This window comes from Symphalangus syndactylus, chromosome 13, assembly GCF_028878055.3.
Source record: "Symphalangus syndactylus isolate Jambi chromosome 13, NHGRI_mSymSyn1-v2.1_pri, whole genome shotgun sequence".
NCBI classification, from domain to species: domain Eukaryota; kingdom Metazoa; phylum Chordata; class Mammalia; order Primates; family Hylobatidae; genus Symphalangus; species Symphalangus syndactylus.
In genome coordinates, this window is record NC_072435.2 from 34,237,255 (window position 1) to 34,259,868 (window position 22,614).

Consider the following 22,614-nt stretch of genomic DNA (forward strand, 5'->3'; position numbering starts at 1 on the left):
GTTGGGCCCCCAGGGAAAGGTTTCTGAGCTTCAGTTTACCCATCTGTAAAATGGGTCAGTAGTATCCGAGCCTGGGAGTGTCCATGGATCAATGAAAGCCGAGGCTAGGCAGATCTCGGTGGCAGCCACACCCCTAAGGAACCATGGAGGGCTCTAACGCCCGGTGGCAGTTCGGGGGAATGTGTGGGCTTCCATTTTCTCCTCTGAGAAATTCACAACAGTGTCCACCTCCTGACCCAGGGCTGTCTGCAGGTTGAATAAAGTGGTTGGCCCAGTGCCTGGCACAGAATGTCTTGGCTCAGGAGCCACTGGGATGCCTGTAGTTGGCAGCAGAAGTGGGCCCAGGTCCCCTCCTCCCACCCATGGGATGGCACAGAAAGGCAGGTGCCTTGGGAGCTCGCTGCCCTGCCCCCTTCTCTGAGCACCACAAGCTTCTCCCTTTCCGACTGGCTGGGCTTGAGCCTGACTCCCCCCAGCCCTGTCCTGCCACTTTGAGTTGAGGGCCTCCGGGCTACTGACTTCACCACCTCCTGCTTCAGTTTCTCCACCTGTAAAATGGGATAATAGCAGTCATGACCTATAGGTAAAGAGCTGAACACAGTGCCTGGCTAGTGGTGAATACTGGCTAAACAGGCTATTAAAATATCACGAGAATATTACAGAGCTGGAGGCTATTAAAATATCACAGAGGGGCCGGGTGTGGTGGCTAACACCTGTAATCCCAGCACTTTGGGAAGCTGAGTCAGGCAGATCACCTAAGGTCGGGAGTTCGAGAGCAGCCTGGCCAACATGGTGAAACCCCGTCTCTACTAGAAATACAGAAATTAGCCAGGCGTGGTGGCATGTACCTGTAATCTCAGCTACATGGGAGGCTGAGGCAGGAGAATCTCTTGAACCTGGGAGGCAGAATTTGTGGTGAGCCGAGATCACGCCACTGCACTCCAGCCTGGGTGACAAAGTGAGACTGTCTCCAAAAAAAAAAAAAAAAAATCACAGTCATGCCTGGGGTCAGGGGGAGTCCAGAGGAGTCAGGGAAGGCCTCCTGGAGGAGGTGACAGTTGGCTGGGTCGCTAAGGGTGAGGAGGAGTTAACCAGGCCAAGAAACCAGTGGGCAAATTGCAGAGGAGAGAAACTGCCAGGGTGCTTGGATGAAAGAACCACAAAGCCAGGGTTGTAAGATCCAGAAGAGGGGAGAGGAGGAAGGGCAGAGCCAGCCTGCCAGCCTTGAACAAACATTTGGCATTATTTAGAGCTCAGGGAACAGACTGCAGGGGTCGAAGGCAGGAGCCTGGAGACCAGAATGGAAGGGACTGCGCCAGGCCAGGGGAGTAATGATGGGGCTGGACCAGGTGAAGGTGTGGACGGGTGAGACTTGGGTGGATCTTGGAGAGGTATGGAGAGGCTGGGGGAGGGAGCAGCTTCTCATGGGCAAGCAGCTTTAGGTGCAAGTCAGCAATCTGTTCTCAGCATCTGGAAATTGCAATGCCACTAGACACCCAGGTGGTATGGCGCAGGATGGGCTTCGAAGCAAGCTGGGAGCTTGGGAGACAGCAGAAAGAGGGCAGAAGGAAAACCAGGAGTATGTGGCAAGCTGGGAGCCAAGGGAGCTGGTGCTTTCATAGGAGGAAAGGGTCTTGAAACCCCTGTTTGATAATTCAGTAGCAGGCATCGTACTGTTTTTTTGGAATGGAGTTTCGTTCTTGTCGCCCAAGCTGGAGTGCAATGGTGCAATCTCGGCCTACTGCAATCTCCACCTCCCAGGTTCAAGCAATTCTCCTGTGTCAGCCTCCTGAGTAGCTGGGATTACAGGTGCCTGCCACCACACCTGGCTTATTTTTGTATTATTAGTAGAGATGGAAGTTTCACCACATTGGCCAGGCTGGTCTCGAACTCCTGACCTCAGGTGATCCACCTGCCTCGGCCTCCCAGAGTGCTGGGATTACAGGCGTGAGCCACCGCGCCCAGCCCGTCTCACTCTTTTGTGGCTCCTCTTTACCAACCCTATTCTCTTCCCCACGCCTTTCAGTACAAGCTCTTTTCTTTCTTGTTTTTGTTTTGTTTTTTCAAGACAAGTTCTGGCTCTATTGCCCAGGCTGGGGTGCAGTGACTCGATCATGGCCCACTGCAACCTCCACCTCCCAAGTTTAAGCAATCAGCCTGGGACTACAAGCACGAGTCACCACACCTGGCTAATTTTTGCATTTTTTTTTTTTTTTTTTTTTTTTTTGAGATGGAGTCTCGCTCTGTCGCCCAGGCTGGAGTGCAGTGGCGCAATCTTGGCTCACTGCAAGCTCCGCCTCCTGGGTTCACGCCATTCTCCTGCCTCAGCCTCTCTGAGTAGCTGGGACTACAGGCGCCCGCCACCACGCCCGGCTAATTTTTTTGTATTTTTAGTAGAGACGGGGTTTCACCATGGTCTCGATCTCCTGACCTCGTGATCCGCCCGCCTCAGCCTCCCAAAGTGCTGGGATTACAAGCGTGAGCCACCGCGCCCGGCAATTTTTGCATTTTTTGTAGTGATTTTGTAGAGTTTCACCAGTTGCCCAGGCTGGTCTCAAACTATTGATCTCAAAACCTCAGCCTCCCAAAGTGCTGGGATTACAGGCATGAGCCATTGCACTCTGCCTCTTTCTTTCTTTCAAAGGCAGAGTCTTGCTCTGTCGCTCAGGCTGGAGTGCAGTGGCATGATCATAACTCACTGCAGCCTCAACCTCCTGAGAGCTGGGACCACAGGCAGGTACCACCATGCCTAGCTAATCGTTAAAAAAGAATTTTGTACAGACGGACAGGGGTCTTACTATGTTGCCTGGGCTGGTCTTGAACTCCTGGCCTCAAGCAAGCCTCCAGTCTCAACCTCCCAAAGCACTAGGATTATAGGCATGAGCCACCGCGCCTGGTCAAGCACAGGTTTTTCTTTGCCATCCTTGAATAGGCCCCTCAGACCCATCATGGCTCTGACCAGAGTAACATAGAGAGGCCCGGGGCGGTGGCTCACGCCTGTAATCCCAGCACTTTGAGAGGCCGAGGCGGGCAGATCACCTGAGGTCAGGAGTTCGAGACCAGCCTGGCCAACATAGTGAAACCCCGTCTCTACTAAAAATATAAAAATTAACCCTGTGTGGTGACATGCTCCAGTAATCCCAGCTACTTGGGAGGTTGAGACAGGAGAATTGCTTGAACCCAGGAGGCAGAGGTTGCAGTGAGCCAAGATCACACTACTGCACTCCAGCCTGGGTGACAGAGCAAGACACTGTTTCAAACACAAACAACAAACAAAAAACAGAGTAGCATAGAAGAGACCTTCCCCTCCCTGAGTCTGGACTCTATATCTTTGTTAATAGGATGCTGTCACACACACACATACACACACTGAACCGCCTGGAGCTCAGCTCAGCTTTCCTTCCCTACCCCCTCCTGGACTCCTAGAGACAGATTTTAATCCAGGGTCCCACGGCACTGTGTCTGAAAAGTGATCATTTCCTACTAGCCATGCCCTGGGGACCCCTTCTGCCCTGTGCCTGGCCCCACTTTCCTCCCACCCCTGTCTGTCTGTCTGTCTGTCATTTGTTCATTCAACACAGACTTAGGAAGTGTCTGCAGTGGGAGGCACTGGGGACAGACAGTGAGCCACAGGAAGCCTTACGGAGCTGATGTCCCTGCAGGGAGAAGGTGATGGGGACAAGGATGAGGCTGGAAGGAGCAGCTAGACATCTGGAGGAAAAGTGCTCCGGGCAGAAGGCCCAGCAGGTGCAAAGGCCCTGAGGCTGGAACAGGCATGGTGTGTTGGAGGAACGCAATGAGGCTGGGGTGGCTGGAGCAAACTAAGCAAGGAGTCGTAGAATAGAGAGAGGAGCAGATGAAGAGACTGGAGATCCTTGGGGACCCCCAGTCCAACCACAGCAGACCCTGGAGAGTCCTTGCTTAAGGGGACTTGAGGAGTGAAAGGTTTTGGGACCCTACTGCTTTTGCACGGTTACTTTGTTGTCCTGTATGTGCAGTGGTCACCTGCGCTGGGGTGCTCGAACCTTGAAGCCTGAGGAAGCTGGCAGGAGGAAGGAGAGGAGGACCACTCAGTGGCCAAGGCTTCTCCTCCTCCCCTCCACACAATGGGGCTCAGCTGAACCGAGAGAGGGAAGTAGCCAGGGAAGGGTACTGATGAGCGTATGGAAGCAGAGGAGATGAAGGGCAGTGGGGAGGAGGTGGGGGAGGAGGAGGAGAGGGAGGAGAAGGAGGAGAGGGAGAAGGAGGAAGAGGAGGAGGAGGAGAGGGAGGAGGAGGAAGAGGAGGGGGAGGAGGAGGAGGAATAGGAGGGGGAGGAGGAGGAGGAAGCGAGGGCAGCAGCCAGTGGGCAAGCAGCCAGAGCTGGATGCAGGAGCCAGGACGTTCTCAGATAGGTGATGGGAGCCCTAGGGATGCAGGGATGGTAGCCTCGATCAGGGGACTAGAGGACAAACAGCAAAAGCCAAGCAGCAGGGCCAGGTGCGGTGGCTGACACCTGTGATCCCAGCACTTTGGGAGGCCGACATGGGTGGATCACCTGAGGTCAAGAGTTTGAGACCAGCGTGGCCAACATGGCGAAACCCTGTCTCTACTGAAAATACAAAAATTAGCCAGGTGCAGCGGTGTGTGCCTGTAGTCCCAGCTACTCAGGAGGCTGAGGCAGGAGAATTGCTTGAACCAGGGGGGCGGAGGTTGCAGTGAGCAGAGATCACACCACTGCACTCCAGCCTGTGCAACACAGCAAGACTCTGTCTCGAAAAAAAAAAAAAAAAAAAAAAAACAGCGGGTGTGTCTGGGGGATGGGCCAGCCTCTAGCCTGCAGTCACTCCCTTCCCAGGCAAAAGAGAGAGAACTCGGTCCCCTCTCCCTGTACCCCACAAGAGCCTGGGTACCCTCCCCACCCCCACCATGAACCTGGGCTTCACAGGGAGGGAATTTGGACACTTGGATGCTGGAGCCTAGATCCAAGGTTCTGTCGAGCCACGGCACTGTGACCCGGACTGTACCCTCCGTCCGCGTCCAAACTGGGAGGGGGAGTCCCTTGTCCCTGGCACTCCTCTGTGATCTGGCAGGTGTGATGAGCCACAGCAGGGGCAGGGGAATAGGGGCTGGGCTTTTTAGGGTGATGTCACCCAGACAGTGACAGGACGGGAGGGAGGTGGTCCTCTGGGTTTTGTTTCTCCATCTGGGATGTTGGTGAGGGCAGGCGTAAGCAGAAGGCTACAGGAGTTTGAGGCTGCTGTGACAGGGTCACGCCAGTACACTCCAGCCTGGAAGGCACAGTGAGACCCTGTCTTTAAAAATAAATGGAGGCCAGGCACAGTGGCTCACACCTGTATTCCCAGCACTTTGGGAGGCTGAGGCGGGCAGATCACCTGAGGTCAGGAGTTCAAGACCAGCCAGCCTGGCTAACATGGTGAAACCCCGTCTCTACTAAAAATACAAAAATTAACTAGGCATGGTGGCATGAGCCTGTAATCCCAGCTACTCGGGAGGCTGAGGCAAGAGAATTGCTTGAACCTGGGAGGTAGAGGTTGCAGTGAGCTGAGATCATGCCACTGCACCCCAGCCTGGGCAACAAGAGTGAAACTCCATCTCGAATGAATGAATCAATGAATGAATGAATGAAAGAAAGGCTGTCACCTCCCTGCCTTTACCTCTTCCCACACACTCCTCCGCTCCACCCATACAAGCCACCTCTCCGTGCCTTGAGTCCAGGAAGCCTGGCCCTGCCTCAGGGCCTTTGCACTGGCTCTTCCCCCTTTCTAGAATGTTCTATCACCAGGGCTTCCTCCCTCACCTCCCCACCTTCTCAGGGAGGGCTTCCTGACCTCCCTCTTTAAAATTGCAGCCCTGCAGGGCACCGTGGCTCACACCTGTAATCCCAGCATTTTGGGAGCCTGAGGTGGGCAGATCACCTGAGGCCAGGAGTTCGAGACCAGCCTAGCCAACATGGTGAAACCCCATCTCTACTAAAAATGCAAAGATTAGCCAGGCGTGGTGGCAGGCGCCTATAATCCCAGCTGCTTGGGAGGCTGAGGCAGGAGAATCACTTGAACCTGGGAGATGGAGGTTGCAGTGAGCCGAGATGGTGGCACTGCACTCTAGCCTGGGCGACAGAGCGAGACTTGGTCTCGGAAAAAAAAAAAAAAGAAAGAAAATTGCAGCCCCCACTGCCTGACTCCTCATTCCTTTTTCTGCCTTATTTTTCTCTCCACCTGACGATAACAAAACAAACAAATTATCAAAATGCAGGGCCAGATCAGGTGGCTCATGCCTGTAATCCCAGCACTTTGAGAGGCCAAGTTGGGCAGATCACTTGAGCCCAGGAGTTCAAGACCAGCCTGGGCAACATAGCAAGACCCCATTTCTAAAAAAAATAGAGAGAGAGAGTCTTTGCCACTCCCTCATCTCCACCATGTCTAGAATATTGGCTCCATGGAGTGAAAATTCTTGTCTACTCTGTTCTCTGCTGGGATCCCGGTGTGTAGTTGGTATGCAGTGGGCACCCAATAAATGTGAAGTGATGCCAGGCATCCCGGGTCCTTATGGCTACAGCCTGAGAGGTTGGACTTGGTGGGGGGGGCAGATGGCGTTGGGGGTAGGGTACCTTGGGTGGCAGGTAACAGGCAGGTTCTGGAGACAGGCAGGCTTGGGTCCAAGTCCCAGACTCTACTCCCTACTTTATGACTTTGTATGATTCCATGCCTCACTTTCCCCAGTTGCAAAGTACAGATGACAGAGGGACCTGGCACTTAACACATGTCAGCTTCCCGGGGACCTTGCTGGAGTCTGGAAGGATCTGGGGGCCAATCTGGGTTTGTCTGAGGCCTCCAGAGGGTCAGACTCTGAGACAGGACATTTATGACTTTCTCACCCACTCCTAGAATTTTCCAGAAACGTGACGAAGAGCAAGGAGACGTTACTTTATTTTGGGCAGTCAGGACCCCTCTGAAAAGGCGACATTAGGGCTGGGGCCTGAGTGGGAGTGAGTGATGGGCTGTGACAGGAATTGGACTTGTTTACTGCCCTCCCAGAGACCCCTCATTCAGCAAGGAGACAGACGTGTCCCTGGGCAGTTACAAGGCAGATTAACCAGGGTACAAGGAAAGCAATCAGAGACACTGAAGCCAAGGAGAGGATCCTTTTTTTTTTTTTTGAGAGTCTCGCTCTGTCGCTCAGGCTGGAGTGCAGTGGCACAATCTTGGTTCACTGCAGTCTCCGCCTCCCAGGTTCAAGCGGTTCTTCTGCGTCAGCTTCCTGAGTAGCTGGGATTACAGGTGTCCACTACCACACCTGGCTAATTTATTTATTTATTTATTTATTTTGAGATAGAGTCTCACTCTTTCACCCAGGCTGGAGTGCAGTGACTCCATCTCGGCTCACTGCAAGCTCCGCCTCCCAGGTTCATGTCATTCTCCTGTCTCAGCCTCCCGAGTAGCTGGGACTACAGGCGCCCGCCACCATGCCCAGCTAATTTTTTTGTATTTTTAGTAGAGATGGGGTTTCACCCTGTTAGCCAGGATGGTCTCGATCTCCTGACCTCGTGATCCGCCCGCCTCGGCCTCCCAAAGTGTTGGGGTTACAGGCGTGAGCCATCGCGCCTGGCTAATTTTTGTATTCTTTTGTAGAGATGGGGTTTTGCCATGCTGGCCAGGCTGGTCTTGAACTCCTGATCTCAAGTGATCTGCCCACCTCATCCTCCCAAAGTGCTGGGATCTGCATTTGGCCTTTCTTTTTTGTTTTTGCTTTTATTTTGAGGCAGAGTCTCACTCTGTCGCCCAGGTTGGAGTGCAGTGGTGCAATCTTGGCTCACTGCAACCTTTGCCTCCCAGGTTCAAGCGATTCTACTGCCTCCGCCTCCCAAGTAACTGGGATTACAGGCACGTGCCACCATACCCAGCTAATTTTTGTATTTTTAGTAGAGATGAGGTTTCACCATGTTGGCCAGGCTGGTCTTGAACTCCTGACCTCAGGTGATCTGCCCGCCTTGGCCTCCCAAAGCACTGGGATTACAGGCATGAGCCACTGCTCATGACCAAGGAGAGGCTCTTGACCCAGGCTGGGAGTCTTCAAGACTTCCTGGAGGCAGCCACAAGCAAGCTGCCCACTCGAAGTTTTAACCATGCCAGGCTACAGATAACGGAATGCTGAACAGTGACTTAGAGGGAGCGGCCCAGGCAAAGGCCTGGCATCCGGGAATGACATCGGAGCAACAGTCCTAAAATTGAAGCAGACTCTGGGAATCCGCCCGTGGAGACCCTAGGCTGAGAACCTCGGAGTCAGGGTGGCTGCGGGAGGGCAGACAGCGAGGCCAGGACAGGGCGGTGGGCTCGGCCAGGTCACAAAGACCTCGAATGCCAGGTCAGGAGCCACGGGGAGCCTCCCAGGAGATCTTGAGATGGGGAAGGGATAGGCTGGTACTCAGAGCCACTGCTGAGAGAGGGATGGACTCCATCCGTGCGTATCCCAGAGGAGGGGCGGTCCTGGACCGTCATCTGAGAGGAAGTGCTTTGCCTCCAGTTACACAAACACCTCCAGTCCTTAAAGGGACCGTAGGTAGCCTCTGCCTCCCCACTGGGGGCCCTTCTCTGTGCCAACCCATCCAACCCAGAGGGCTGACGGAAGACGTGTGCTCTGCAGGGGCTCTCTGTGGCTTCTTGCTTCACTAGATGGATGGGTATCAAGATGGTGACTTGAGGCCAGACACGGTGGCTAATGCCTGTAATCCCAGCACTTTAGGAGGCCAAGGCGGGAGGATCACTTGAGGCCAGGAGTTTGAGACCAGCCTGGCCAACATGGTAAAACCCCATCTCTTCTAAAAATACAAAAATTAGCTGGGCATGGTGGCGGGCACCGGTATTCCCAGCAACTTGGGAGGCTGAGACAGGAGAACCACTTGAACCCAGGAGGCGGAGGCTGCAGTGAGCCTAGATCGTGCCATTGTACTTCAGCCTGGGTGACAGAGTGAGACTTCATCTCCCACAAAAGAAGATGTGGTGACTTGATTTTACAGAGGACTCCAGCTGCCTGAGCCACCCCGCAGGATAGGAGCAGGCTCTGAGATCCACAGTTTGCTATTGTCTCAACCCACTGCCCCCAGCTCCTCTGAGACCCAGGCAGGACTGCAGGCCCATGTAGGTTCAGATGAATGCCTGGAGGCCGGACACAGTGGCTTGCACCTGTCATCCCAAAACTTTGAGAGGCTGAGACTCAAGGATGGCTTGAGGCCAGGAATTTGAGACCAGCCTGGGCAACATAGTGAGACCCTGTCTCTATAAAAAATATATTTTTTTAAATTAGCTGGATGAGGGCTGGGCACAGTGGCTTATGCCTGTAATCCCAGCACTTTGGGAGGCCAAGGCGGATGGATCACCTGAGGTCAGGAGTTTGAGACCAGCCTGACTAACATGGTGAAATCCTGTCTCTACTAAAAATACAAAAAAATTAGCCAGGTATGGTGGCGCATGCCTGTAACTCCAGCTACTCAGGAGGCTGAGGCAGAAAAATCACTTGAACCTGGGAGGTGGAGGTTGCAATGAGCTGAGATTGTGCCTCTGTACTCCAGCCTGGGCAACAAGAGCGAAACTCTGTTTCAAAAAAAATTAGCTGGGTATAGTTGCATGGGTGCCTGTAGTCTCAGCTATTCGGGAGGCTGAGGCAGGGGGATCATTTGAACCCAAGAGTTCGAGGCTGCAGTGAGCTATGATCACGCCACTGCACTCCAGCTTGGGCAACAGAGTGGAATCCTGTTGTCTCTGGAAAAAGAAAAAAAAAAAAGTTTGTTAAGTGGATGCCTGGGGACCCTGGAGCTCCACGGCTCCTGCCCTCACCCTGTTGTTTTCCTCCCTCTCGGATGGTGCCGTCTTAGAATTCCACACCTGGAATTTGCCCACTTGGCTCTCCTTGCCCCCTTCCACCCCTAGGCTGTGTGTCCCCATATTCCTGCCCAAGCAGGCAGTTCCCAGATCTACCCCAGATACTCATCCCAACCTGCCACCCCCACCCCTTGAAGACACCCTACCCAGACCTCAGCACCCCTCCCTCAGGCTCCTGTCTCTGCCACCTCCTCCACCATCAGCCTCCCTATCTCTTCTTTTTTGGAGACAGCGTCATGCTGTGTTACCCAGGCTGGAGTGCAGTGGTGCGATCTCGGCTCACTACAATGTCCGCCTTGCAGGTTCAAGCGATTCTCTTGCCTCAGCCTCCTGAGCAGCTGGGATTACAGGCATGCGCCACCATGCTCAGCTAATTTTTGTATTTTTAGTAGAGATGGGGTTTCACTATGTTGGCCAGGCTGACCTGGAACTCCTGGCCTCAGGTGATCTGCCTGCCTCGGCCTCCCAAAGTACTGGGAATACAGGCATGAGCACCGCATCCGGCTGAGCCTCCCTACCTGTTCTGACCCAGCTTCCCCACTCTGGCTGCTGTCACCTGCAAGAGGCCAGCCAGCCTCTGAGTGACCTCCAGGGACGGGACAGCCTCCAAGGGCAGCCCGCATTACCAGGAGAACTCCCAGAATTGCTCCCTCCCGAAATCTCTGCCACCCTCCCATGGCATCAAGGCTGAGGGCTTCTGTTACTACTGCTGTTTTGTGGGGTGTTTGTTTGTTTGTTTGTTTGAGACGGAGTCTCGCTCTGTCGCCCGGGCTGGAGTGCAGTGGTGCAACCTCGGCTCACTGCAAGCTCCGCCTCCTAGGTTCATGCTATTCTCCTGCCTCAGCCTCCCGAGTAGCTGGGACTATAGGTGCCCACCACCACGCCCGGCTAATTTTTTGTATTTTTAGTAGAGACGGGATTTAGTAGAGACAACGTCTCGGTTGCCCAGGCTGGAGTGCAGTGTCACAATCTCAGATCACTGCAACCTCGGCCTCCCAGGTTCAAACGATTCTCCTGCCTCAGCCTCCCGAGTAGCTGGGATTATAGGCACCTGCCATCATGCCCAGCTAATTTTTGTATTTTTTTGTAGAGACGGGGTTTCACCATGTTGGCCAGGCTGGTCTTGAACTCCTGACCTTAGGTGATTAGCCTGCCTCGGCCTCCCAAAGTGCTGGGATTACAGGCATGAGCCACTGCGCCCGGACTAAAATTTTATTTTTATAGATAGGATCTTGCTCTGCCACTCAGGCTGGAGTGCAGCGGTGCAATCATAGCTCACTGCAGCCTTGACCTCCTGGGCTCAAAGAGGTCTCCTGTGGAGCTGGGACTGCAGGCATGTACCACCACGCCCAACTAATTTTTACCTTTTTTGTGTGTGTGGAGACGGGGTCTCACTATGTTGTCTGGAACTCCTGTGCTCAAGTGATCCTCTTGCCTCAGCCTTCAAGAAGTACTGGGATTACAGGCATGAGTCACTGTGCCTGGCCAGCATGAGCCTTTTTTATTTATTTATTTTTTTGAGACAGAGATTCACTCTTGCTGCCTAGGCTGGAGTACAATGGCGCGATCTTGGCTCACGGCAACCTCCGCCTCCCAGGTTCAAGTGATTCTCCTGCTTCAGCCTCCCGAGTAGCTGGGATTACAGGCATGCGCCACCACACCCGGCTAATTTTGTATTTTTGGTAGAGATGGGGTTTCTCCATATTGGTCAGGCGGGTCTCAAACTCCTGACCTCAGATGATCCACCCGCCTCGGCCTCCCAAAACGCTGAGATTACAGGTGCGAGCCACTGTGCCTGGCCAGTATGAGCCTTTTGAAGGAGAGCAGTGAGTGCCTCACAGCACAGGTGGAAGAGGGACAGGTGGCCATGAGGGTGGTGGGAAAGCCTGAAACTGGAGCTTGGTTGTTCTCTGGGATCCTGGGTGCCCGGTCTCAGTTGAGCCTTTTACTCATTTGTGCAGTCGGCGGACAGTTTCCTGCTACCCGTCGTGTGTCAGGTGCTGGGAAAATGGAGAGGTCCCCATCACCAGGATATTGGGAAAGATAGTTGTCCCTGGCTGGGTGCAGTGGCTCACATCTATAGTCCCAGCACTTTGGAAGGCTGAGGTGAGAGGACCACTTGAGGCCAGGAGTTTGAGACCAGCCTGGGCAACATAGGGAAACCCTGTCTCTGCCAAAAAAAAAATTAGCTGGGCATGGTGGCATGTACCTGTAATCCCAGCACTTTGGGATCCTGCTGAGGCAGCAGGATCACTTGAACCCAGGAGTTTGAGGCCAGCCTGGGAAACATAGTGAGACCTCATCTCTACAAAAAAATTTTCTTTTTTAATTGGCCAGGCTGGGTGCGGTGGCTCATGCCTGTAATCCCAGCACTTTGGGAGGCTGGGGTGGGAGGATCACTTGAGCTCAGGAGTTCAGGACCAGCCTGACCAACATGGTGAAACCCTGTCTCTGCTAAAAAAAAAAACAAAAAAAAAAACACAAAATTAGCCGGGCATGGTGGCACACGTCTGTAATCCCAGCTACTTGGGAGACTGAGGCAGAAGAATCACTTGAACCTGGGAGGCGGAGGTTGCAGGGAGCTAAGATTGCACCATTGTGCTCCAGCCTAGGCAACCAGAGAGAAACTCTGTCTAAAAAAAACAAAGACAAAATTAGCCGGGCGTGGCAGTGCATGCCTATAATCCCAGCTTCTCAGAAAGCTGAGGTGGGAGAATCGCTTGAGCCTGGGAGGTCAAAACTGCAGTGAACCTTGATCATGCCACTGCACTCCAGCTGGGCAACAAAGCAAGACCCTGTCTCAAAAACAAAAACACAAAAAACAGTTGTCCATGGCTGGGTGCAGTGGCTCATGCCTGTAATCCCAGCACTTTGGGGGGCCGAGGCGGGCGGATCATTTGAAATCAGGAGTTTGAGACTAGCCTGACCAACATGGTGAAACCCTGTCTCTACTAAAAATACAAAAAAAATTAGCCAGGCATCATGGTGTGTGCCTGTAGTCCCAGATACTTGGGAGGCTGAGGCAGGAGAATCGCTTGAACCTGGGAGGTGGAGGGTGCAGTGAGCTGAGATCACACCACTGCACTCCATCTAGCCTGGGTGACAGCAAGACTCTGTCTTTAAAAGAAAAAAAAAAAAGGCGCCGGGCACAGTGGCTCACGCCTGTAATCCCAGCACTTTGGGAGGCCAAGGCGGACGGATCATGAGGTCAGGAGATCGAGACTATCCTGGCTGGCATGGTGAAACCCCGTCTCTACTAAAAATACAAAAAATTAGCTGGGCGTGGTGGCAGGCACCTGTAGTCCCAGCTACTCCGGAGGCTGAGGCAGGAGAATGGCGTGAACCCCGGGGGGCGGAGCCTGCCGTGAACCGAGATCGTGCCACTGCACTCCATCCTGGGTGACAGGGAGACTCTGTCTCAAACAAAAACAAAACAAAAAACAAAACAAAACAAAAAGGCCAGGCACCGTGGCTCATGCCTGTAATCCTAGCACTTTGGGAGGCCAAGGTGGGTGGATCACGAGGTCAGGAGTTCGAGACCAGCCTGACCAACATGGTGAAACCCTGTCTCTACTAAAAATACAATAATTAGCCAGGCATGGTGGCACGCACTTGTAATCCCAGCTACTCAGGAAGCTGAGGCAGGAGAATCGGTTGAACCCGGGAGGCGGAGATTGAGGTGAGCACAGATTGTGCCACTGCACTCCAGCCTGGGTGACAGAGTGAGACTCCATCGCAAAAAAAAAAAAAAAAAATTGTTGCCCCAAAAGTTCTGAGAAAGATGAGGTAGGAGAACCCAGGAGGGGAGTGTCCCCTCACCCAGCCCAGGGGCGATTGATAGGCCCTCCTAGAGGAAGTGTCTGTTGAACAGAGTCATGAAGAGCTGGGAGGAATTTGGCAGGCTGAAGGTAGGGGACGGCATTTGCCAAGGTCCATTTGCTGGGGAGCACAGTGCCAGGCCACTGGGAGCACTTGCAGGATTCGAAGCTGCGCGTCTGATTTGCAGGCACGAAGAAAGACCTGGGTGCTGAGTGGGGAGGCGGCCACCATGATTCAATCAAGAAATGGGAGCCATGGAAATCGGGCAGAGGAGGGACCGTCGCGGGAAAGACGGACGTAATCGCGGGGCTTAATGAGGAGCTGAGTGCCGAGAGGGTGTGAGATGGAGTCAGAGATGACTCTCAGAATTTTGTCCCTGAAGACTGGGTGGAGGGTGGGATCTTGGCCAAGAAGCCAGGGGAGGAGGAAAGAAGGCTCTGTGGGAGATGACTTCGCCCTGACGTGTCTGGACAGCGCGCAGATGGGAGGTATTGGGGCAGCAGGTTTGGCTTTGGCGGGATGGCGACCTGGGAGCAGCAGAAATCTGGAAACTGACAGCATGGACGTGCTGACCGAAGCTTCCAGGCAGGTGAATTCCCCAGGGAGAGTGGATGGTGTGAGGGGATCCAGGACTGGCATAATTTAGGGAGAAAAACCAGCATGAATTAGAGAAAACAGCGGAGAGGAGAGGAACCAGGAGGTCATAGTTCTGGGAAGGAGGGATGGACAAAGGAGGGAGATGCTACTAGAGGGTCCCAATTTCATGCTTAGAGGAATTGACCACTTGGGATTGGCCATGGGAAGCTGCGACTGATGGCCAAAAGCCAAAGGCTGGAGTAGTAGGTTGGGGACAGAGAGGTGGCAGTGGACAGTGAATAGAAGCATGAAGGCAAGTCCTGTTTTCCAATAATTCTTTTTTTTTTTTTTTTTTTTTTGAGACGAAGTCTCACGCTTGTCCCCTAGGCTGGAGTGTGCAATGGAGCGATCTCGGCTCACTGCAACCTCCGCCTCCCGGGTTCAAGCGATTCTCCTGCCTCAGCCTCTCGAGTAGCTGGGATTACAGGTGCCCGCCACCAAGCCCAGCTAATTTTTATATTTTTAGTAGAGACGGGGTTTCTCCATGTTGGCCAGGCTGGTCTCAAACTCCTGACCTCAGGTGATCCGCCCACCTCGGCCTCCCAAAGTGCTGGGATTATAGGCGTGAGCCACCGCACCCAGCCGTGTTTTCCAATAATTCTGAGGCTACTGCTGATGAGCTGAGTGTCTCTGGGCCCATGTCTGTCTGGAATTCCCCGGTGCCACAGAGCTGGGGTCAAATTACTGCCTGGTCATTTGTCAGCTATGTGACCCTGTGTAGGTGATCCGGCATGTCTCCAAGACTCAGTTTGTTCATCTGTGAAATGAGAATGGTGACTGGGCAAGGTGAATCACGCCCGTAATCCCTTGGGAGGCCAAGGCAAGCGGATCATTTAAGTACAGGAGTTCGAGACCAGCCTGGCCAACATGGTGAAACTCCATCTCTACTAAAAAATGCAAAAAGTAGCCAGGTGTGGTGGCACATGTTTATAATCCCAGCTACTTGGGAGGCTGAGGCGGGAGAATCGCTTGAATCCAGGAGGCGGAGGTTGCAGTGAGCCGAAATCACAACGCACTCCACTGTAGCCTGAGTGACACAGCAAGACTCTGTCTTAAAAAAAAAAAAAGAATGGTAACAGTATCTTCCTCAGGGTGTGGCTGATATTTCCAATGCAGGGAGGTAAGGGCTTGTCCCTGGGTAAGCGTCTGATGGATAATACCTGGGATGGTACCAACGCTATTGGTCACTGGTGCCTTAGAATAATCCTGGTGTGGGTGTGGGCAAAAGCCTGCTCTCCCACAGAACAGTCTGGCTTTGCACCTGCTTGGCCCTATATGAATCTCTACCTCCATGTATGCTGTCACCAGGGAGCAGCACAGGGGCCCAGCCAACAGCTGGTGGGAGAAGGAGGGGCAGATGTTAGAGCAGGTTGAGTGAAGGAAGGATGCCATCAGAGCGTAACCCAGATTTCACAATTATCTCCACCCTGGAAGGTGGGCAGGGACATCACCAAAGGGGCTGATCTTGATGGAGAATTGGTTTCTTGGCCCCGTGTGGTGGCTCATGCCTGTACTCCCAGCACTTTGGAAGGCCGAGGTGGGCAGATTGCTTGAGCAAAAGAGTTCAAGACCAGACTGGGCGCAGTGGCTCACACCTGTAATCCTGGCACTTTGGAAGGCCGAGGCAGGCGGATTGCCTGAGGTCAAGAGTTCGAGACCAGCCTGGCCAACATGGTGAAACCCCATCTCTAATAAAAATACAAAAATTAGGCCGGGCGTGGTGGCTCAGGCCTGTAATCCCAGCACTTTGGGAGGCCGAGGCAGACGGATCACCTGAGGTCAGGAGTTTGAGACCAGCCTGACCAACATGGAGAAACCCTGTCTCTACTAAAAGTACAAAATTAACTGGACATGGTGGTGCATGCCTGTAGTCCCAGCTACTTGGGATGCTGAGGCAGGAGAATTGCTTAAACCTGGGAGGCTGAGGTTGCAGTGAGCCAATATCGTGCCATTGCACACCAGCCTGGGCAACAAGAGCGAAACTCTGTCTCAAAAAAAAAAGAGAATTGGTTTCTTAAGTAGTGAGGTGGGGGTAGTGGGCTCATTCCCTACCAAAAATGCCCCCTCTCCTGTATCAACCCTGTCTCCTGTATCAACCACACCTTCAGTGGAAATCTTTTCATTTTCCTGTACTATAATTTTCTATTTAAAATTCGCCTTTAATATATACACATACACTGGAATATGATTCAGCCTTTTTTTTTTTTTTTTTTTTTTTTTTTTTTTTTTTTTTTTCAGACGGAGTCTCACTCTGTCATCCAGGCTGGAGCGCAGTGGTGCGATCTCGGCTCACTGCAACCTCCGCCTTGATCTTGGCTCAAGCAATTCTCATGCCTCAGCCTTCCAAGTATCCGGGACTCACTTGGAAGTAGGCTGGCCACCACGCCCAGCTAATTTTTGCATTTTTAGTGGAGATGAGGTTTCACCATGTTGCCCAGGCTGGTCTCGAACTCCTGATCTCAAATGATCCACCTGTCTCAGCCTCCCAAATCCCTGTGCTGGGATTACAGGCGTGAGTCACTGTGCCCAGCCTGATTCAGCCTTAAAAGGGAAGGATGTAACATGTTGTCATGTGGGTGAACCTTGAGGACATTATGGTAAGTGAAATAAGCCAGTCACAAAAGGGCAAATACTGTGTGATTCCACTTATATGAGGCCCCTAGCGTCACCAGATTCACACAGAGAGAAAGTAGAATGGTGGGTGCCAGAGGAGAGGGAACAGGTAGTTATTGATTATTAGGCATGGATTTTCAGGTTTTTGTTGTTGTCGTTTTGAGATGGAGTCTTACTATGTTGCTGGGCTGGAGTGCAGTGGCGTGATCTTGGCTCACCGCAACCTCTGCCTCCCGGGTTCAAGCAGTTCTCCTGCCTCAGCCTCCCGAGTAGCTGGGATTACAGGCACCCGCCACCACGCCCAGCCAATTTTTGTATGTTTAGTAGAGACGGGGTTTCACCATGTTGGCCAGGATGGTCTCCATCTCTTGACCTCATGATCCATCCGCCTCGGCCTCCCAAAGTGCTGAGATGACAGGTGTGAGCCACCGCTCCCGGCCAGAGTTTCAGTTTTACAACATGAAAGAATTCTGGAGCTGGATGGTGGTTATGGTTCCACAACCATGTGAAATATTTAATGCCACTGAACTGTATAATTAAACACGGTTAATGGTAAATGTTATGAGTATTTTACCACAATTAAAAAAAAATTTTTACTATGCCAGCCAAGCACGGTGGCTCACACCTATAATCCCAGCACTTTGGGAGGCCTAGGCAGGCAGATCACTTGAGGCCAGTAGTTCAAGACCAGCCTGGCCAGCATGGCGAAACCCCATCTCTACTAAAAATACAAAAAATTAGCTGGGCGTGGTGTAGGTGCCTGTAATCCCAGCTACTCAGCAGGCTGAGGCAGGAGAATTGCTTGAATGAACCCGAGAGGCAGAGGTTGCAATGAGCTGAGATCCCGCCATTGCACTGCAGCCTGGGCAACAAGAGCAAAACTCCATCTCAAAAAAAAGTTGTTTTTTTTTTAAGAAGTCACCCTTAAACCCACTCCTTATAAAAAAAATCAGTGAAGGCCGATCATGGCGGCTCATGCCTTTAATCCCAGCACTTTGGGAAGCCAAGGTGGGAGGATCACTTGAGGTCAGGAGTTCAAGACCAGCTTGGCCAACATGGTGAAACCCTGTCTCTCCTAAAAATACAGAAATTAGCTGGGCATAGGGGCACATGCCTGTAATCCCTGCTAGTTGGGAGGCTGAGGCAGGAGAATCACTTGAACCCCTGGGGCGGAGGTTGCAATGAGCAGAGATTGCACCATTGCACACATCAGCCTGGGCAGGGTGAGACTTCATCTAAAAAAAAAAAAAATCCATGAATGCCAGGTGTGGTGGCTAATGCCTGTAATCCCAGTACTTTAGGAGGCTGAGGCAGGCGGATCGCCTGAGTCCAAGAGTTTGAGGCCAGCCTGGCAACATGGTGAAACCCCATCTCTACAAAAAATTAAAACAGTAGCTAGGCAAGGTGGTGCACACCTGTAATCCCAGCTACTTGGGGAGCTGAGCTGGGAGTATCACCTGAGCCTAGGAAGTGGAGGCTGCAGTGAGCTATGATCAGTAAAACACAAGACAGGTTCACTGGCTCCCATCCCAACCCTGACCAGCTCCCTAGTATAATAGCTCACATGAATGTGGACTATACCCTTATAGCCTTCTTCTTTCTTCTTCTTATGTTGCCCTGTCACCCAGGCTGGAGTTCAGTGCGATCCCAGCTCACTGCAATCTCCGTCTCCTGGGTTCAAGTGATTCTCCTGCCTCATCCTCTGGAGTAGCTGGGATGACAGGCGCCTGCCACCATGCCCAGCTATTTTTTTGTATTTTTAGTAAAGACAGGGTTTCACCATGTTGGCCAGGCTGGTCTCGAAATCCTGACCCTAGGTGATCTGCCTGCCTTGGCCTCCCAAAGTGCTAGGATTACAGGTGTGAGCCAACACGCCCAGCCTTTTTTTTTTTTTTTTGAGAAAGGGTCACACTCTGTCAGACAGGCTGGAATGCAGTGGCATGATCAGGACTCACTATAGCCTCAACCTCCCGAGCTCAAGTGGTCCTCCTGCCTCAGCCCCTAAAGTAGCTGGGACTACAGGCGTGTGCCAACACACCCAGCTAGTTGTTTTTTTTGTTGTTGTTGTTTTGTTTTGTTTTGTTTAATTTTAGTAGAGACAAGGTCTCACTGTGTTTCTCAGGCTGGCCTCGAACTCCTGAGCTTAAGTGATCTTCCCGCCTCAGCCTCCCAAAGTGCTGGGGTTACAGGTGTGAGCCACCGCATCTGGCCTTACAGCCTTCTTCTGTGTGTTTATGTGCACATATGTAGCCATAGGGAAAAAAAATCAAAATCCTTTGGTGTTCTTTCTTATTTTTTCAAATATTTCACCTGCCCCATTCTCTTTCGTTTCTCCTTCTACTACTCCCACTGCATGTACTGGCGACATAGTGAGACCCTGTCTCTACCAAAAAAAAGAAAAAGAAAAAGCTGGGTGAGGTGGTACATGCCTGTAGTCCTTTGCCTACGTGCCTGTTGTTGTAGTACAACAACAACAACAACAACAACAAAAACCTGAAAATCCATGCCTAATAATCAATAACTCCCTGTTCCCTCTCCTCTGGCACCCACCATTCTACTTTCTCTCTGTGTGAATCTGGTGACGCTAGGGGCCTCATATTAGTGGAATCACACAGTATTTGCCCTTTTGTGACTGGCTTATTTCACTTACCATAATGTCCTCAAGGTTCACCCACATGACAACATGTTACATCCTTCCCTTTTAAGGCTGAATCAGGCTGGGCACAGTGGCTCACGCCTGTAATCCCAGCACAGGGATTTGGGAGGCTGAGACAGGTGGATCATTTGAGATCAGGAGTTCGAGACCAGCCTGGGCAACATGGTGAAACCTCATCTCCACTAAAAATTTTCTTTTTGAGATGGAGTCTCGCCTGAGCTGGTGCGCAGTGGTGCGATCTCGGCTCACTCCAGCCTCTGCCTCCCAGGTTCACATGATTCTCCTGCCTCAGCCTCTCGAGTAGCTGGGATTACAGGCGTGTGCCACGACGCCTGGCTAATTTTTGTATTTTTGTTAGAGACAGGGTTTCACCATGTTGGCCAGGCTGGTCTTGAACTCCTGGGCTCAAGTGATCCGCCCAATTCAGCCTCCTAAAGTGCTGGGATTACAGGCGGGAGCCACCATGCCCAGTCATAAGTTAGATCTTTTGATATCATCCAGAAAATACCAAGGCTCTATACACTTTCTAAATTGAGGTAAAATATATGTAATATAAAATTAACCATTTTAACCATGTTTAAGTGTGCAACTTAGTAGTATTAAGTACATTCAGAGTGTTGTGCAACCACTACCACTATCCATTTTCACTTAAACTTTTTTCTTCTCTGTTCTTCAGTTTGGATATTTGCTATCAATCTGTCTTTAAATTTGTTAACATTTTCTTTTATCATCTCCAATCTGCTATCAAGCCCACACAGTGAATTTTTAAATTTCAGATTGTGTATATTTTTAAGTTTTAGAATTTCCATTTGTTTTTTGTTTTGTTTGTTTGTTTTTGAGACAGGGTCTCACTGTGTTGCCCAGGCTGGAATGCAGTGGTGCAGTCACAGCTCACTGCAGCCTCAACCTCTTGGGCTCAAGTGATCCTCCTGCCTCAGCCCCCCAAGTAGCTGGGACTACGGGCTTATACCACCACGCTCAGCTAATTTTTGTATTTTTTGTAGAGATGGTGTTTCACCATGTTGCCCAGCTGTTCTTGAACCCCTGAGCTCTAGTGATCCACCAACCTTGGCCTCTCAAAGTGCTGGGATTACAGACATAATAGCTGCCTCAAAGACCTTTTTGCTAATTCCAACATCTGGGTCACCTCTGGGCCAGTCTCCTTTAACTTCCTTCTTTCCTGAGCATGGGCCATGTTTTCCAATTTTGTGAGATGTTGAGAAATTTTGGATTGAGTTCTGGACATTGTGGAAGATATGTTGTAGATTCTCTGGATTCTGTTATGTTCCTTTGAAGAGCAATGATTTTTTAAAATGTAACTATTATTTTTATCAGGCAGTTAATCTGGCTGGATTCAGACTCCAAAGTCTGTTTCTCCTGTGGTGGTTAGCAGATGAAATATTGGCCTAGTTCTGTTAGCCTCAGCAGGGCTAGTTGGAGTATGTCCAATATCCATGGGCTAAGAGTCAGCAAGAGATGTACACAGACTTTTAATGTAGAATATGGGGCTTTCCATCTCTGGCTCTTTTCTTTTCTTTTTCTTTTTCTTTCTTTTTTTTTTTTTTTTTTTGAGACGGACTCTTGCTCTGTCGCCCAGGTTGGAGCACAGTGGCGCAATCTCGGCTCACTGCAAGCTCCGCCTCCCGGGTTCACGCCATTCTCCTGCCTCAGCCTCTCCGAGTAGCTGGGACTACAGGCGCCCGCCACCACGCCCGGCTAATTTTTTGTATTTTTAGTAGAGACGGGGTTTCACCATGGTCTTGATCTCCTGACCTCGTGATCTGCCTGCCTCGGCCTCCCAAAGTGCTGGGATTACAAGCATGAGCCACTGCGCCTGGCCTTTTTCTTTTTTTTTTTTTTTTTTTGAGACAGAGTCTCGCTCTGTCACTCAGGCTGGAGTGCAGTGGCGTGATCTCGGTTCACTGCAAGCTCTGCCTCCCAGGTTCACACTATTCTCCTGCCTCAGCCTCCCGAGTAGCTGGGATTACAGACGTCCGCCACCATGCCCGGCTAATTTTCTTTCTACATTTTTAGTAAAGACAGCGTTTCATTGTGTTAGCCAGGACAGTCTCGATCTCCTGACCTCGTGATCCGCCCACCTCGGCCTCCCAAAGTTCTGGGATTACAGGCGTGAGCCACTGTGCCTGGCCTTTTTTTTTTTTTTTTTTTTTTTTTTTTGAGACAGTCTCCCCAGGCTGGAGTGCAGTGGTGCAATCATAGCTTCTGGGCTCAAAGGATCCTCCCACCTCAGCCTCCTGAGTAGCTGGGACTACAGGCATGTACCACCTCACCCAGCTTTTTCTTTTTCTTTTTTTTTGGTAGAGACAGGGTCTCACTATGTTGCCAAAGCTGGTCTCAAACTCCTAGCCTCAAGTAATCCTCCCACCTCAACCTCCTGAAGCAGTGGAGTTATAGGCATGAGTTACCACACCGGGCCCTATCCTCTTAATCTTTAAGCCAATTTTTATCTCCATTGAATAGCAATAAAAATGAGAAATTCACCCAGTGCCATTTCTTTCTTCCATTTATAGATTCCCTTCCGACTGCCACTTGTTTTTCCTCTCTCGAGTGATACTGTCCAGTAGAATTTTATTTCTTTTTTCTTTTTTTTAGACAGAATCTTGCTCTGTCACCCAGGCTGGAGTACAGTGGCGCAATCTTGGCTCACTGCAACCTCCGCCTTCCAGGTTCAAGCGATTCTCCTGCCTCAGCCTCCCAAGTAGCTGAGATTACAGGCGCCTGCCACCATGCCCAGCTAATTTTTTGTATTTTTAGTAGAGACGGGGTTTCACCGTGTTAGCCGGATGGTCTCGATCTCCTGACCTCATGATCTGCCCACTTCAGCCTCCTAAAGTGCTGGGATTATAGGCATGAGCCACCACACCCAGCCTCCAGTAGAATTTTCTTTTTTTTTTTTTTTTTTTTGAGACGGAGTTTCCCTCTTGTTGCCCAGGCTGGAGTGCAATGGCACGATCTCGGTTCACCGCAACCTGCGCCTCCCAGGTTCAAGCA

General features: G+C 51.6%; 1 protein-coding gene across 4 annotated transcripts in view; it reads left to right on the forward strand.

The window, feature by feature from the left end:
- CERS4 (ceramide synthase 4) overlaps positions 1-22,614 on the forward strand; it is a 53,158-nt gene that overhangs the window by 1,634 nt on the left and 28,910 nt on the right. The window lies entirely within an intron of this gene.